This window comes from Mixophyes fleayi, chromosome 6 (genome assembly GCF_038048845.1).
Source record: "Mixophyes fleayi isolate aMixFle1 chromosome 6, aMixFle1.hap1, whole genome shotgun sequence".
Lineage (NCBI taxonomy): Eukaryota > Metazoa > Chordata > Amphibia > Anura > Limnodynastidae > Mixophyes > Mixophyes fleayi.
In genome coordinates, this window is record NC_134407.1 from 203,860,466 (window position 1) to 203,879,537 (window position 19,072).

Sequence of the window (19,072 nt, forward strand, 5' to 3'; positions counted from 1 at the left end):
TGGATTTTACATGCCCGGTACTACGAGATTGGGCATCGGGCTTGGAAGACGACGTTGATGGCATTTCATCGTCTATGTCATGACTAGTGGCAGCAGCTTCAGCATTAGGAGGAAGTGGGTCTTGATCTTTCCCTACTTTATCCTCCAAATTTTTGGTCTCCATTATATGTAGCACAAGATACTGCAGAATGTGTGAACTTGGTAATATTGCAGTACCAATGGACTTATAAAACGCATATGGCTAATGTCCTTTTCCTTCACGCACCTTACCAACCTTTGTACATTAAAAGTGTTACTTAATCTAATGAAATAAAGACACAGACACGTATAGCTACTTTGGCAAAAGGTCGCAGTTTTTATTAATCATAAACCAATTAAATGAAAGTCACCTGGTGGTGGCGAGAGCAAACTGCAGTCAACTAAACAACTAATCATCTAACCAAATACTGCAATGCCCAAATGGCATTCAAACTAAACCAAGGAATACTCCCTTAACATTGGCCGGTGTTAAACAGGCGTCAGCATGACTGCTCCCCTCTGAACTCAACATTGACGGCCACGCAAAGCACGCCAAGGGATCCTCCACTCAGAAGGATCAAGAGTAATGTTACTTGAAAGGGGCAGTGACGTGCGGCCAAATATCCTAACCACCGTTGTGACTAGTCATTGACTGCACTGCTCTCCCACCAACTGCGCCTCCTCTGTAAAAAAGATTGTTAAATCAAACAATAACTAGCTGGGCGGGAGGGAGGCATCAGTGAAATCACAGGAAGGAAAGGTCTAGAAGCCCATGGGAGTTTCTAATGAGGTGACTGAAACCACTCCCCATGGATTCTATTGGCTGGGACTAAAACAACTTTAACCCCTAATGGGTAAGGACCTGAAAAACATAATCCATGCATTTTAAGTGCCCTCAGCTAAAATGGCTTCACTTAACATACTGCTGTATTGGTTTTGCAAATTTGGTTATAATTATTATATATTTATTTTTTTTAAATTTTTTTATTTTTTTTTACTTTTTTTTTATTTTTTAAAAACTTGGGAATAATGGGGAAATAACTATGCCCTTAGAAGCACAGAGCACAGGACACAGCACCACTGGACTGAACAGGACACGGCACAGGACCCAGCAGCACTACGGAACTCAGCAGGACAGAGCACAGGACACAGCACCACTGGACTGATACTGCAGAATGTGTGAACTTTGTAATATTGCAGTACCAATGGACTTATACTGCTGGATTGGTTTTGCAAATTTGGTTATAATTATATATATTTTTTTTTTAATTTTTAATTGTAATTTTTTTTTTACTTTTTTTTTATTTTTTAAAAACTTTGGAATAATGGGGAAATAACTATGCCCTTAGAAGCACAGAGCACAGGACACAGCACCACTGGACTGAACAGGACACGGCACAGGACCCAGCAGCACTACGGAACTCAGCAGGACAGAGCACAGGACACAGCACCACTGGACTGATACTGCAGAATGTGTAAACTTTGTAATATTGCAGTACCACTGGACTTTTACTGCTGAATGTGTGAACTTGGTAATATTGCAGTACCAATGGGCTTATACTGCAGGATTGGTTGTGCAAATTTTGTGGTAATTAAAAAAAATTAAAGTAGTTTTTGGTATTTTTTTAAATAACTTTTTTTTATTTTTTTAAACACAGGGGAATATTGGGGAAATAACTATGCCCTTAGAAGCACAGAGCACAGCACACAGCACCACTGGACTGAACAGGACACAGCACAGGACCCAGCAGCACCACTGACCTCAGAAGGACAGAGCACAGCACACAGCACCACTGGACTGATACTGCAGAACACAGCACAGCACAGCACAGAACTAAACAGCACAGCACAGAACTAAACAGCACAGCACGAGATCTACCAGGACAGAGGACCACCTAACACACCCTCCCTCTACCCTGATCAATGCCCGAGTGAAGATGGTGGCGACTAGCGGGGAATTTATAGGATCCGAGTATCGCGAGATCCGACAACGGGATTATGAGTCAGAGCCTCAGTTTCAGATTTGAATTTGGCGCCAATACCCAGATCTGTCTCGGATCCGACTCGGATCGGCAACGTTCGGGTGGGCTCGGATTTCATAAATCCGAGTGCGCTCATCCCTACTTAGGAGTATATTTTCTAAACTGCGGGTTTGGAAAAGTGGAGATGTTGCCTATAGCAACCAATCAGACTCTAGTTATCATTTTGTAGAATGTACTAAATAAATGACAGCTAGAATCTGATTGGTTGCTATAGGCAACGTCTCTACCTTTTCAAACCAGCAGTTTAGTAAATATACCCCTTAGTGTGCTTGCCCTACGCTGGCCCACCCATTCCCTCCTCTGTTGCATCTCTCTAAGCGCACTCACACTCTAAGATGAGTATGCAGTTTTTGTGCGCACCTACAGTACGGACATACGTATTTTACCCCCAAATCATGTACTTGAGTCCAACACTCACTCTGTAACGGAGCAAAACAATTGGCCACATACAGTGGGTATACCGGCTAAAACCACAGAACTGTTTATCTCTTATAATAAAATACGGACATTCTACCAATGCTTTGTGCAGTAACATAACACAATGTTTTCCTGAATTGGTTTAATACGTTAAGAACATCTAATAACGTACAGCCAGCCCACATTAGTTATGCATTTGTTTGGATGGTACAGCGGAGGCAGACAGAAGTGCTGATTCTACTATAAGAAAAGAAGGATTATTCTTTCTTTAATACCATTGATTATATGTGCAGCTTATGATGATCAGACGTCCTGGAGTCACCTTAAATATCACTACGGAGGTATTGGCAACGTAAGGAGTCTACAATTTTTAGAAAAACAGGGGGAAATAAGATCTATAGTATCAGCTTCCATATCAAGAAATGCTCTTTAACTTGGTTACTTAACAACTTCTGTGTCCTGAACTTTTTACTTCCATGAGCAGAAACACTAAAAATCAAATTAGAACTAAACCTAAATATACATATATATATATATATATATATTATAATATTGTAGTGTGGTTAGCATTGCTGCCTCGCAGCCCCGATGTCTAGAGGTACGTTCTGGCTAGGGTAATATCTGATGTAGAACTACTAATATCAGATGGTTGTTTTTTTTTCGTGCCGTTACATGTGTTTCTTTCAGGTTTGGGCATACTTACCAACCTTTCCTCGTTGGCTTCAGGGAGATCCCGGGAGAGGTCGGCGTGCGGGGGTGGGGCTTGACGAATCACATCATTTTGGGCAAACAATTGTCACAATTTTGGCAAATTACAACAGGGGGCGGGTCTAAGATGATGAAATATTTGCGTCATTAAGCCCCCCCGCCACTTATCTATTGCGGGGGCGAGAACCGGGAGGTTTCCCTGCTCTCCCGAAAATATTACATGTAGGTTTGCAGACAAGATATTTCCATGAACGACACCATATTTAAGGAAGGGGGGGGGGGTACATTGAGCCTATATCCCTGATTGAACATTGTACATCAAAGCTTACAAGCCCCGCAAATTGACCAACACTGTACACCTCCAGATTTTTCAAGGCTTGAATAAGGGCTCAGGTCGCCATAGGCTAATACCCTCATAGCGCCCCCTTGCCTTCCATGCCAGGCTAATACGCAGTAGGTAAAAATGAACTCATCCTTAACTTAAAATCCGGCTTCGTTCACTCCCGCACACCAATGTTTATGTTCCCGTAAAAACTCAGATCCACTTCTGTTTTTAATAGGGTCACGGAAATCTTTGACACTGATTTCACTAAAATCAGAACTATATAGCAGAACGATGAAGGTGGAGGGGGCTGTCATGGCTGCGCTTGACGCCATCCTTGTCTCTCCTACTCGCTTACCCTCAAGCGCCTGCCCAAGGATGACTCATTGTCTTCAGCCTTTACTATGGGAATAAGTCAAGATGAAATCCTTACTAGAGTTTTCTTTCATGTTTCTTTCATGAATTTCAGTTTATACCTCTCCATGTCATAAATTTGCACCCCAAAGAATGTTGCCCCCCTTCCCAGAAGCCACGTGCCGTAGGCTGCAGCCTAGTCAGCCTGTTGGACAATCAGGCCCTGATCAGGGGCAAAAGCAGGATTTGTAGAGGGGGGGTTTCCACACCACCCCACCAGTGAGCGTGACCAGCATGCATGGGGAGCGTGGCTATAATATTAGACAGTGCTTGGCTGCTCTCCAACTTTTCCTAACCCCATAATATACATGGGCAATGCTGTGTGCACTACTGTTAGGTGGACGCAGCTCTCCCTTTTCAAGCAGAGCCATGTGAAGTGGGAGCAAGGTCCAGCCACCTCAATTATACAGTGCCCCAGGCTTGGAGGAGGGTTTCTAGGCACTAGGAAACCCCCTCTCGGTTTGCCTATGCTGGTATTTTTCATAACATTTGAAGGCACAAATATGCAGAGGGTAAGTGTCAATATGAAAATATATGCTCACAAAAACCAGTGTACTCTGCAAAATCAAATAAAAAACATTTGTCAGTAACTCTAAAAGCAATCAATTCTTTCCAGGTATATTATGAAACATTAGTGGTCAAAGTAGCAGCATACTGGAAGAATAACTTAAAGAACTGCAGTAATGATGGGGGCAGGTCCACTGTGATAGTATATTGTGCTTAGTATAGACACTGCACGATATGGGATGCACAGATGGGCCATGGATGTCCTGAAAATGGACATGAAATATAAATAATGAATAATAATAAAAACAGCCACAATTGTGCATATACTGATGAGCGATGCAGCATAGGCTTCGCTCTTGTAAATTACAGTGAAACGGCACACTAAACAGTCACACATTTAAGGACTGCAGAAGCCTTCCATGAACAGGGACCACCGCGTGTAAACACCCTGCTTGGAATTACGTTACTTTATTTTAGTCATTGTGAAGTTATTTTGTTAAACCCTTTCTTTGTTTCTGTTAATTTATGCGCCTATACCTAAATATTTACAGCTAAATAAATAAGCCGGAATTTCTCAAATCCTAATGCAAAATGAGATGAGCAGGGAATGAAAATAAATACATTGCATAAATAGTTTAGATGATTTGTAGAATGCCTTGGATTGGGTAAACATGTTCCTGCAAAAGATTATCTCTCAGTGTATATGTTTACATGAACGGATAAATAGCATCGGAGCAATGTGGCTGGATGGGAGAAGGCAGGGTGTGGCACATCCGGACACCACCCGTTCGTATGCGCTTCATCAATACAAAGTAATGTTGTTTTTATAAACAAGCATCATGTCTCTAATAGAAGCTAGAGGTCAAACTGTGGTGGAGGATTGTTGCTCGATTCCAGACCACAGACAGTTTTTCTTTCTTGTGATGTCTTCGTTGAAAGTATACAAGGACCAAGTTTATTTTCGACAAATAATGCAACCTTGAGTGTGACGGCATTAAGAAAATATAACATATGACGATGTGGAGAAAATAGGCAGGATTGTACCTGATTAATGATGCAAACTCATTTCCAAAGTGGCATATATGGAGCTGCAGAAATACGGACATACATTTGTATTTACATGTTTTATATCACAATCAAAATCCCACAACCACTTGATTTCATAAATTCTATTGAATCTTCTAATTCTCTCCAGAAACTTACTGCCTATGGTTACTTTACTCTCCCACATGTTAAACATTAAGGTAAACTGGTGGAGAGTACTCTACGCCGGTTGTCTCGTCAGAGTAATGCGGGTGTGGAAGTAAGATAAAAGGATTATTTACCTAAAATAAAAAAATAACTACGTACTGCCTGAGTAAAATACATAGTTAAATGCTGCAGTCATCGCATTGGAATGCTTGTGCCTCTCTTCACCCTCGTCACCACTGTCTTGCATGCACCTAGCTGCAAGGTGTAGCTTAAACTATATCCTGAACACAGCTTGGAGAAATGATTTGAAAAAAAAATGGAATAAATAAGCAATCCAAAACAATCCGCCTAGTTTAGGACCACATATTCCATTCTCACATATGTCCACACAATGCTGTTTGTCTAATATAGTTATTTGTTCATGGTGGAAAGGATTTTGTAGTCATTTGGCAGAAGCTGTTCTGGGCAGTATTACTTTGCTAAGAGGTCATTGCAGGCACATTTTACACAGCTGCAAAAATCTGTAGTAGAAACCTGGATGTAGAACTGTAGAACACAGGGACCTTCTCTGTAACTGGTTTTGTCTCTAGAATCGGGCTCCAATAATGTATAAATGAAAAACTGGGACACTTTAGTGACCGGAAGTTTGCTCAATCCATCCTATGCTTCCTCTCAGGCCCTAAATCAGGTAAGATAGGTAGGGGAACCTATTTGCATGAAATTTTGTTCACCAGAAGTCTAAATTAATAAAATTATGTTTTGTGAGTTAAAGTTTGTGGGTGATAAAAGATGACTGTACTGTGAAAACCAGGACAATGCGAGTCCTAAACTATATCTATAGAATAAATAACATCCTAGGAATCCTTTATTGCGATATAGAGCCACCTTGCATTTCCTGGTGGGATTTTAGACGGCCTGGAAGGCCAACGCACAGCACTAAATGTAAAACAGCATGTAGTTGCACGGCTGCAACCATTGTCTAATCTAATTAGATCTAATCTAATCGGCTGCTTGTCCTCCTGCGTCTGGTTGCCTAACAACCAGATGCGATAGGATCTCTGTGGCACCCTTTGGTGCCAGAGTACTTGGTCCCCACCAGTGCTTCAACGTTCCAGTGTGCTAACTCTCATTGTCTTTGGTTCTCCTGACTATTCTTTGGATTCTCCCTGGCTTAACTTACTCTTGTGGAACTTGACCTTTGGCTTGTCCTGATGAACCCCTCGGATTCTGATCCAGTACTGTTTCTACTCACTCGCCTCTGACCCGGATTGCCTGACCATTCTTCATCTGGTTGGCTGGTGGCTGTTCTGGAGAACCGCGACCTGCGCATCCCTTGCAGCTAAATCCATACTTCCTTGCGGGGGTCCCTGCTGACCAGGGGCGCGTAAAAATCTGTGTCTCCAGTTTCAGCAGCGCAAATACTAGCAAGTAGTCATCATCTTACATTAAGTGTGACAACAGTGTGCAATACATCAATGCCAAGTGTACATTGTGTAAAACCTCAAGAAAGGGATAGTATGTGGAATATATATTGACAATAGTATGGGGTGCATATATTGACAATGGAGGGTTTCATAATTAGTAATCTTCTGGGGAGATTATGCAACCTCCTTATTCCTCAAATTGGACACTGCCTTTGGTACTGAATTTTATCTCCAAAACATTTTTACCTGGTGCATAAATGTCTAATTCTAAACAACAGACATAATTTGATTTGTTCCATATCTAGCCGTGAAATTTACAACATATTTCACATGAGGAATTTGCCATTAAGTGTTCTCAGACCTACCCCAATCCCCACACACTGCAGAACTAATTGACCATCTATTTATAGACTATTCATTTGGTAAAATGCAAATATGCAAATACAGTGTGGAATGGCAAAGAAAAAGGGGAACTCAAAGATTGTATCCCTGGAATCTCACAAATCTGTGAAACAGCCTATATATACCACCATGGAACTTGATGTGCTCGAAATTTTGCCACAATTTAGCTCCTGTTTGTTCTGAATCAAAGTAAAGTCAAGATCTAGCCAAGATTTAAAGCTGGCTGCTTACATTGCCATATTTTCATGCTAATCAATGAAATATAAATTGGCTGGACTAAAACTCACTAGAGTTCTGTATGTGAACTATGTGTAGCATGTCTGACCAGGGGACCTAGTCCTTAGGAGTCTCTAGGCTGATGCCTCGTATGCCTAAACAAACATTTATTGTTGCAAAGTTGTGTACACGTGTCTGGTTTTTGCTTTTATACATCGACCCCCACAGAGATCATTTCCTCGCCTCTACGAAAACAGACTTAAAGAAACCCAAGATGAATTATTTTTAAATGTATCTATTCCTCTAAAATAATAAACCATTTGGTCACGCTAAATTGTCCTGCGGTTCTAGACTAACAAAGAACGCATGTTAAGGGAGTATATCTGTCAAGCACTAACAAATAAGACAAACTAATGCCTCTCTCCAGATAACTGTGGTCACACTGCAAGTTCCTGCATAGAATTTACATTTTAAAGTCTTTCAACATTTTAAGGCCTCATGGTCCTTATTAAAATATGGCAGCAAAAATGCCATCATTTTCTCCGTTTCACTGAAGCCAAGTGTATTGTTCCTTGTCTTTATTTAGCCTTTGTACACATAATGATTTATTTAAGTATTTGTTGTCTACAAACAGTAATTATTATCCTATTTATGTTACTAGTAGTGCCATTTGTAGATTATCAGGATATTTGAAACTTGAATTGTTCATGGTTATTGGGCAGATGACCTTCCATAATCAAAATAATTTCCCTAAAGATCTGACGGTAACCCGCTCTATTAACCCATTCAGTGTTAAGCTAAAATGATCTACTGAAAATTTAATCTTAAAATGAGGTCACAGGAAGAAAAAAAAAAATTGTGTGTAAAGAACTTAGTCACATAGTTCCCAAATCTTGATCATATATTTTTGCTGACAGTTTTATAAATGTATAAATACTGATTTTTTTTTCAATATGCTATATCAGAATTCGGTGAGAACTAAAAGTAGTCACATCGGGCCTGATTCAAATCGGAACACAACTTACGTTTTAAAAAAAGAGCACGGAACTTGAGCGTTGGTCCAACCGTGTGCAAATCCAAGTGGGTGGCAAGATGCGTTTCAATTCGAATCTGCATAGAAGTACGCTCTGTCTAAATGGTACTTGCTGTACCGAAACACAGACAACAGCCTGCAGGATACACACAAGCATATGTGCAATATAAGGTCACATCAGAACACACACAAAATAATTTATATTATAAAATAAATGTACAACTCTATCTCTAATATTATACTCATTAATAAAAAATATGGTGGGTTTATTTCTTTTTTTACATTAAATACATGAATCAAGATGTTCCTAATAGAGATGCACAGGCTCAGTTTCTCAAGAACCGAACACACACGAACTTAGCAGAACCGAGTCGGCTCGGCACTTTCGCGCGCCATCGGAATTGAAAACGAGGCAAACGTCATTGTTACGTCGTCAGATCTCGAGAGCTTTGGATTATATTAGTACCGCCCTCCACGGCGATCCAGCGCCATTTCACAGAGGGAGACAGAAGGGGTAGCACAGTTCTTGGCAGTCTCTAGTGCAGTTTGGAAGCGTCATAGGTAGAAAAGAAAGAGGAGGGGGAGCAGTGTTCTTCAAAGTCTCCAGTGACATTCAGGAGAGCTCCATTGCTCCATTTCTAATTGTCATTGCTGAAATAGAAATAATAGGTCTGACAGGCTTGGTCTTCTAAATCTGCAGTCACATTGTACTGTGTTATAGAGGTAACACACAAAGAGGAGAGCTCCATTGCTCCATTGCTAATTGTCATTGCTGAAATACAAATACTAGGGATGGCAAGCTTGGTCTTCTAAATCTGCAGTCACATTGTACTGTGTTATAGAGGTAACACACAAAGAGGAGAGCTCTATTGCTCCATTGCTAATTGTCATTGCTGAAATACAAATACTAGGGATGGCAAGCTTGGTCTTCTAAATCTGCAGTCTTTGTTTGAAAGTGTATGAAAATAATATTGTGACCTGTGAGGTGGTCAAAATTGACTGCAAACGACTTGAAATTATTGTTATTGAGGTTAATAATAATGTAGGGGGGGGGAACAAAAAGCAAAAATATGTGATATTAGCAAAAAAAAAAAAGAAAAAAAATCGGGATCCAAAACCAAAACCAAAACACGCAAGGGTGGTTTTGCCAAAATGAAAACCAAACCACGAAGTAAATCCAGATCCAAAACCAAAACCAAAACAAGAACACAGGGTCAGTGAACATCTCTAGTTATTAATGTGTACTGTGCATACAATGCATTGTTATGGTCTATCTTCCTTGCACACACATGTTCTGTACTTTTCCAAACAAAGACTATGTCGTATCAGTCATCACTATCAGTCAGCACTTACACCTGACCTGTAGCTGGTGCACACGCTACCTCTGAAAACAAGTGTACTTAAGAGTAGTCCAGGACTTGAAAGGCTGCAACTGCATCGGCACACCCCTACATTGCTTACGTAGTCCGCCCGTTCCCACCCCCTTTCAGTCCTAGACGGTTGCGTCAGTTGCGTTCACACATGAATTGCATGCAGTTGGGTTCATTGGCTTAAGGTCCGTTTCTGAGCATGCGCAGAGCTATTTCACGCAAGATACGCCTTGCAAACGAGCAAGAATCACACCCAACATCTACAATAAAAGGAGGCCCATGAAATATAAAAATTGGGCTTATAACTCATTTTAAAAAATAATTAATGTGATACTTCTGTGTGTAATACTGTAGCATCAGGAGGGATCTATTATTTGTTACTGATGGGTTGAGATCTGTGGTTGGACAATCATTCCCATAAGAGCTACCCCTGGTGCATCTCTCGGGGTTACAGTCAGGAGAACTATGAAAGCATAGAAGGGTTGCTCATTAATGAAGCCACTTCATTATTCATCCTTCCACAATCTGCCAATTGACAATGTGCTTATAAATTCAGATTTCTTGAAGCGTATAACATGGATAGACCTGGGATGACGATGGTCACCTTATTCCGTTGTCTGCTTGGAGAAGGACTGCAAACAGATTAAGGCCAAATTCTGCCAGAGAAGCAGGAGAAACTTCGCAGCCAAATGCGAAGCAAGACAAATATTTTATGGGACAGTTTTGAAAAGTTTAATAACGTTTTATAAACTAACCCCCATCACCCTTGCTCCCCCTTACCTCAATTCTGGGAGTTACTCCAATGGGTCTCCATCCTCTACATTGTAGGGGACCTTCAAAAAAGGACCAGAGTAGGGCTCAGCCGGAGCTCTATTTTGCTCCTGTCATCGCATGGATCCCAGCGCAATAATTGGTGCTAAGATATTTAACATTGGTGGTTAAAGCAACATGACGATAGACGAAGGTGTCATGCTCCAGTATTAGCCACAAAACCAGGGACTGGCTGTCCTGGGGGGCAGAGGGACATCTGCCCCCTTGGCTGGTTCCATAGTGAGCTACCTTGGGTTGGGTAACTGGGCTGCCTTATTTCAAATGTCGCTGATAGGCTGCTGAGCCGAGTCTTGCCCCCCGGGCTAAAATTTGCCAGCGAGCCCCTGCCCAAAACACATTTTGGTGGGTACCCGGCGATGCTACTCCTTCCTCCAGTAATGAACTTCGGATTGTGTGCCCACACAGTGAAGGCCTATTTGGCCTCTCAGTTATGGATGTTTCAGCATCTGGACATGCTTAGAACAGCAGAGTGAGGGCCTCAGCAGCAAATGGACTGGTGGACTGGCATCACCGCCCCCCTAACCTCTGAGCTTCATAGTCTGTAATGGTTTTACTTCCTCCATTGATGATAAAGGCTGAATTGACTTTGAACTATACCTTCCTTGATGGGGGACTGATTTCTTTAGTGATCCCTACAGTCAGGACCGTAGCAAGTTCTGGGCGCCCATACCCTCACTCAGAAGCGACCCCCATCCTCCCTGTCACGTTCGTAATATAGAGAGAGCCACTGACTGGTATTAACACAACTAGACTGAGAGGCGCGGAGTCTAATGCACCCCCAGTTTTCACCAGCTACCCCCGCAAGGAGGTATGGGCTCAGCTGAGTGAGGTGCGCAGGTCGCGGTTCTCCCAGGTAGTCACCAGTGCAATGGGGAGTACACAGGATGGCCGAGGCGAAGTACAAAGGGGAATCAAGAAGAATGGTCAGAAAAGCCGAGGTCAGGAACTAGCGGACAAAAGGGTTCCAAATCTCAAGGACAATGGAGAAGTGAAGGAGCAAGTCGAAGGTCAGAATAAGAATAGCAAATGCAGGAACAGGGAGTAGGATATAGGAATGCTGGAGACTGGTGAACCAATGCTCTGCCAATGAGGGAGTGAAAGGAGGATCTTAATATAGGGGGAAATTGTCCCTGATAGGAGGAGGGATGAGTTCTGGCGGTCAGAGCACATCTGACCGTCGACAGAGCCCTGAAGAGTGTGTCCCATTGCCTAGCGATGGGACGCGGCTGCAGTGCATTTGCGCGCAGAGAAGGGAACCTAGAGGCCGGAAGAGACGTCTCATTGCTAGGCAATGGAGCTCGCGTCAGAGAGGAGACAGGCAACCGCTCCCCGGCACCCAGGAGAAGTGCGGGGATGGCGTCTGACACTCCCCTTGGAAACAAAGTTCCCAGGAGCCAGCATCCTTGGCTCCTCAGACCGGCAGTGTAGCGTGTAGCTGTGACATCATAGTCAAGAGCGGCAATTGCGGCGTAGCACTGACATAGAGGATATGCAGTCAGCAGCTTCAAGTGTAAGAAACTACTGGCTTCTTGTTCTTCCTGTCATTGGCTGGGATTGGCCATTGGTGTCCTAGGTAAACACCTAGATTTGTTTAATGTTAGCCCTAGCCCTGCCTACAGTGCCGAGGACTGGGGTTGTAGAGGAGGCACCCCCACAGTCATGGTAAGTGAAAACAGGAGGGTGGGGTTTAGGTTTTAGAATTTTGCAGCCAAAAGGTGGAAATATTCTTTAAGTACAGGAACAAAATCTAATGTTTAAAATAGAAAAAAGATCTGTTGTTATTTACCGTGACATTTTTTGGCCTGCTCACTACAGTATGGTTTGTTATTTATCTAACTAATTAACACAAACATCAGTTATTTAACAGAACTACCATTAGTCATGTGATTTCCATCACAGCTAAATTCCTGTTTAAAAATCAATCACATAACCACAAACTAATTCCATTAAATCTTGTCTATAATCTGTTTTTTGTATATTTTTTTTAAAAAGCACAAACAATTTAGAGTTCAGTAGTAGCTTCCAGACATATGGACAGTCGCGATTTATAGAGAATAAAAATACTCTGTTGGATTGTGCTAGTCTGCTGTGTTGCATAAATAGGCTGAAATCAGTGCAGCGTCTAAGGTCACACAGATGCATCAAAATTAGGGGTGTGCACCGGACACTTTTGGGGTTTTGGGTTTTGGGTTCTGATTAGCTTGACGTTTTGGGTTCTGATTTGTTTTGCCAAAACACCCCACGAAAGGTTTTGGTTCTGATTTTGGGTTTTGGGTTCTGATTTTTTTTAAAAAAAGCATAAAAAGTGCTAAAATCCATATTTTTGTTTTTTTTCTCACTCCTACGCTATTATTAACCTTAATAACATTCATTTCCACTAATTTCCAGTCTATTCTGAACACCTCACAATATTGTTTTTAGTCCAAAAGGTTGCACCGAGGTAGCTGGATGTCTAAGCTAAGCGACACAAGTGGGTGGCACAAACACGTGGCCCATCTAGGAGGGGCACTGCAGTGGCAGACAGGATGGCAGTTTGCAAGAGTTTGCTAGAGGTGCAAGATGGAATTGTCCTCGGGCCCTCCCACCCACCCTGATGTTGATGAAATAGGGCATTCGCACTTTAACAAACCAATCAGGAACAGTGAACGTAGTTTAATCTCTGGTACTTATATTTCTGGACTGCAAGAACAGTGAACGTAGGTAAATATTGCAGTACTAATATATCTGGACTGCAAGAATATATTGCACTAGAATTTTTTTTATACTTTTTAAATAATTTTTTTATATATTTTTTTAATTATTTTTGTACAATTTTTTTGTTATTTTTTTAAATTTTTTTTATGATTTTTTAAAAATTTTAAAATAACTATGGACTTAGCAGAACAAAGCACAGGACACAGCACCACTGGACTCAGCAGGACAGAGCACAGGACACAGCACCACTGGACTCAGCAGGACAGAGCACTGGACAAAAGCACCACTGGACTCAGCAGGACAGAGCACTGGACAAAAGCACCACTGGACTCAGCAGGACAGAGCACTGGCCAAAGCACCACTGGACTCAGCAGGACAGAGCACAGGACAAAAGCACCACTGGACTCAGCAGGACAGAGCACTGGCCAAAGCACCACTGGACTCAGCAGGACAGAGCACAGGACAAAAGCACCACTGGACTGATCAGCAGGACAGAGCACCACTACAAACTCCAACCGAATTTATGCAATCCGAGTCTCGCGAGATCCGACGCGAGACTTGGACGTCAAAACCTCTGTTTCGTTTTTTTTTGCCGCCGGAAATACCCAAACAGTGCTCGGACCCTGTCGGACCCGCACTGTTCGGGTGGGCTCGGATTAGCGCAATCCGAGCCCGCTCATGCCTAATCAAAATAAAAATAAGTACACCTCCAAGTTCACATGGATGAAAGTAGTTATATCCATCAACAAACCAGACCAATTGAAGGCTTTTTCAACCTAAGTTTACACAGGTTACCTATAAGCAGACAAATGTATTGATCAGCCATATTTTTGGAAATTGCCAGATTTTGCCATTGATTTTCAGCTCTAAAATGCTTGCTGGATTTACTGTCTAATCTGCAGGCAATGTGTGCTGTTTGCAAACTCCAAAATTGCTGGCGTTTTACAGCAAACCGTCGGTGGTTTTGTGCAACAGGACTGGTTTTGGAAACCTGTTTTTTTCTTGGCGGTTTTCAATTAGCTTTCAAAACATGTGATAGTGGGAGCAGTTGGTAGTGAGGCGGTCTCAGGCCAATAAGTGTGCAAATTACATCTTCCAAGATAAGAGGTAATCCTGAAAGCCAGTAGAACTTTATCTTTTGCCTAAACCACTGTGCCACCTGGTGGGGGGGGGGGGGGGGGAAGCAGATATATGTATGTGACAGTCTTTTTATTGCACTTAACACTTGAAATTTTTGCCTGTGTAAAGCCTACCACTTGTAACCACCTAGATTGGAATGAACCTGTGGCCATAAAGCAGTGTTGGCTAACCTGTAACACTCCAGGTGTTGTGAAACTAAAGTCCCAGCTTACTCTTCCAGCAATACGCTGCTATATATTGGCAAAGCATGCTGGGACTTGTAGTTTCACAACACCTGGAGTGTCACAGGTTAGCCAACACTGCCATGAAGTGTAACACACATAATATTTTGTACAGCCCAGTCACTAGATTGGAGTCTGATGTTAAAGGCTCAGAATCATTTCTCACCTGTTCATGAAGGAAACATTTGCATAACCGTCTGATCTGAGAGGGTCCAGGGCCAACTGACATCTAAAAACACAAACTGTGCAGCCAGGGCTCCCAAGAGGAAATCAGAGCACTGGTACAACAACTTCATGGGGCCCCCCTTATAGTTGAGCACGGTAAAAAAAATTGCACCGCCGCTGAGTGGGTAACGATACATGGTATAGAGGATTGTGCAAAAACAAAGTGCAGTACAAGCAAAGTGCAAATAAGTATAGACAAAGTACAATAGGTATAAGTTGAAGTACCAACTTAGCAGAGAAAAGTGCACAGGGCAAAGAGGTAAAAGTGTTTTTCAGTGTACAGATAGAATTGGAAGGGAAAGAGGGAGGAGGGGAGTGAGTGAGGGGATGAGCCTGTGCCCAGTAGTGAGGGCGCCCCAATTGCTGCCAAAAGGAAATCAGGGCCACGGTACCTCATGGGGCCCCCCTTATAGTTGAGCATAGCAAAAAAGCGGCGGTGCATAATTAGAAGTGTGTGTGGTCATACCATTGGGGGCGTGGCTATGCATCATTGGGGCGTGGCTAGCAGCTGAAAAGCGCTAGATCCTGAATACGAGTGTGACATATGTCCATGCACTCCTGACTTTCAGGACATCTAGCACCACAGTGTAGTACCTGCACCTTACATTGGGCAGAACAGTCACCAAAAATTGGGATTGTCTCACTAGAATCAGAACATTTGACAGACTGTCCTGCTCTCTCCTACCTGTTCTTGTCACTTTCACCACCTGTGGTTGCAGGTTTCTTTAGTTGCGGCTTGTCTGGGTCCTGGAATGTTGGGGTCCCTATTTGGGGAAAAAAATGGGTACATTTAGAAAATTTCAACCAGCCACGGTGTTAAACCAATAGCACCCACGATTAATAATTAGGCCTTCCTCCAGCCCCAACATTAAAATAATAGTATTCCCATTTAATAAATAAATCTTTTTCCCTCCCTCCAAACAGCCCTAGCAATAAATTTATAGTATTTACACCTCATAAATATACCTATTTCCCGCAACTATCACTTTCATTAAATAATTCATAGACACATTTAATAAAGAGACCTCATTCTCCCCAAACTCACCCCCACATTCAATAGCCCCAAAACCACCCCATCTTAAATTAATAGTCCCCACTATTACATTGCCCCCATCACCCCACAAACAATAGCACCCATTAAGTAGCCACCACCTACCTCACACACACTACATTGTCAAAAGCTTCCTGTGCCATAACACACATTACTGTGCCCCTTCATCATCACCACGCTATGCCGCCTTATGATCACGCTGCGCCGTCCATGCTGTTTCCCCCCCTTCACCTGGCCCCCCTTCATCACACTGTGCTTTTGCCCCTCTTCACACTCTTCCATGCTGCTTTTGCCCCTCTTCACAATCTGCCATGCTGCTTTTGACCCCCTTCACACTCTGCCATGCTGCCCCCCCTTCATCACTCTGTGCCATTCTGCTCCCCCCTCTTCTTCATCACCCTGTGCCTTTCTCTCTCCCCCCTCTTCTTCATCACCCTGTGCCTTTCTCTCTCCCAGGGCTGCCAAGAGGAATTCAGGGCCCGGGTACAACAAACTCATGGGGCCCCCCCATAGTTGAGTAAGCCCTAAAAAAATTTTGCGCCGCCTAACGGCGGTGCAAAAAACACGACGCGGGTTTGGTCATACATTCAGGGGCGTGTCAATGCGCCATTGGGGCGTGGCTAGCCTAACGACGGTGCAAAAATTTTCGGGAATGTGGTCATACATTTGGGGCCGTGGCAATGCACCGTTGGGCGCATAGCTAGCACATCAAAATCACTAGGTCCTGAATTCACCACAGCGTCACATATGTCCAAGCACTCCTGACTTTTAAGACATCCAGCACCACAGTGTAGTATACAAAGAATGCAGTGTGTACACAAACAGTTCAGTCTTGGCCTGCGCCCACTGGGCTCACCAAACATTGGCATTGTCCCTACTAGAATCACAACATTTCACACACTATGCTGCTCTGTCCTACCTGTTCTTCTCACTTTCTCCACCCGAGGCTGCTGGTTTCTTTAGTTGTGGCTTGCCTGGATCTTGGAATGTAGAAGGACCTATTTGGGAAAAAAATGGCTACATTTAGAAAATTTCAGTCAGACGCAGCGTTAAATCAATAGCACCCACGATTAATAATTAGGCCTTCCTCCAGCCCCAACATTAAAATAATAGAATTCACATGTAATAAATAAACCTATTTCCCGTCATGCAAACAGCCTAGCAATACCTATTTCCCGCAACCATCACTGCCATTAAATAATTCATAGTCACATTTAATAAATAGACCTCATCCTCCCCAAACTCACCTCCACATTCAATAGGCCCCAAATCACCCCATCTTAAATTAATAATCCCCACTATTAAATTGCCTCACCATCACCCTACAAACAAAATAGCGCCCATTAATTAGCCACCACCTACCGCACACACACTACATTGCAACAAGCCCCATCACAACTACACTGCGCCCTCCATGCTGCTTTCCCCCCTTTTTATTCACTCTGTGCCTCTTTGCCCCTTTTTTTTATAACTCTGTGCCTCTCTGCCGCTGTTTTCCTCCTCTGTGCCTCTCTGCCCCTGTTTTCCTCCTCTGTGCCTCTCTGCCCCTCTTTTCCTCCTCTGTGCCTCTCTGCCCCTCTTTTCCTCCTCTGTGCCTCTCTGCCCCTCTTTTCCTCCTCTGTGCCTCTCTGCCCCTCTTTTCCTCCTCTGTGCCTCTCTTTTCCTCCTCTGTGCCCCTCTTTTCCTCCTCTGTGCCCCTCTTTTCCTCCTCTGTGCCCCTCTTTTCCTCCTCTGTGCCCCTCTTTTCCTCCTCTGTGCCCCTCTTTTCCTCCTCTGTGCCTCTCTTTTCCTCCTCTGTGCCTCTCTTTTCCTCCTCTGTGCCTCTCTTTTCCTCCTCTGTGCCCCCTTTTCCTCCTCTGTGCCTCTCTTTTCCTCCTCTGTGCCCCTCTTTTCCTCCTCTGTGCCCCTCTTTTCCTCCTCTGTGCCCCTCTTTTCCTCCTCTGTGCCTCTCTTTTCCTCCTCTGTGCCCCTCTTTTCCTCCTCTGTGCCTCTCTTTTCCTCCTCTGTGCCTCTCTTTTCCTCCCCTGTGCCTCTCTTTTCCTCCTCTGTGCCTCTCTTTTCCTCCTCTGTGCCTCTCTTTTCCTCCTCTGTGCCTCTCTTTTCCTCCTCTGTGCCTCTCTTTTCCTCCTCTGTCCCTCTCTTTTCCTCCTCTGTGCCTCTCAGTTTCTTTCCTTACCTTTTGTCAGCTTCTTTCTTTTCTTCTCTTCTCTTCTGTCTTCTCTTCTTTCTTCTTCTTTGGTCTTGTCAGGCTGCGGCGCTCCTCACTGACTGACTGCCGGGCGTGACTTGATGACGTCACGCCCGACAGTCAGTGTGAATGGAGAAGACAGGAGAGGAGGGACGCGGCGCCGCGGTCACGTGAGTATTGATTTTTTTTTTTTTTTTTTATTTCTTATAGCTCCCCCCACCAACGCCCCCCCCCCCCCCCTCCCCCTACCCCGCGGGAATTTTTTTTTTAAAAAAATAAAAATACGCAAAATACAAAAAAATAAAATAAAAAAAAAAAATGACAAAAAATAGCAGCAAGGGCCCGGCCCGGGCCCCCTGGCATGGCCGGGCCCGGGTAAAATGTACCCGCTCCCCCCCCCTCTCGGCGGCCCTGCTCTCTCCCCCCTCTTCTTCATCACCCTGTGCCTTTCTCTCTCCCCCCTCTTCTTCATCACTCTGTGCCTTTCTCTCACACCCCCCCTCTTCTTCATCACCTTGTGCCTTTCTCTCTCCCCCCTCTTCTTCATCACTCTGTGCCTTTCTCTCTCCCCCCTCTTCTTCATCACTCTGTGCCTTTCTCTCACACCCCCCCTCTTCTTCATCACCCTGTGCCTTTCTCTCTCCCCCCTCTTCTTCAT

The 19,072-nt window shown here is 43.5% G+C and overlaps 1 long non-coding RNA gene across 1 annotated transcript in view; it reads left to right on the plus strand.

Annotated features, from left to right (window-relative positions):
• The window catches only part of LOC142095243 (uncharacterized), a 105,274-nt gene extending 88,507 nt beyond the window's left edge, over nucleotides 1–16,767 (plus strand). Inside the window, exon 2 of the long non-coding RNA XR_012677764.1 lies at nucleotides 16,683–16,767. This is a non-coding gene — a long non-coding RNA (uncharacterized LOC142095243). The remainder of the gene's footprint in view (nucleotides 1–16,682) is intronic.
• The last annotated feature ends 2,305 nt before the right edge of the window (nucleotides 16,768–19,072 follow it).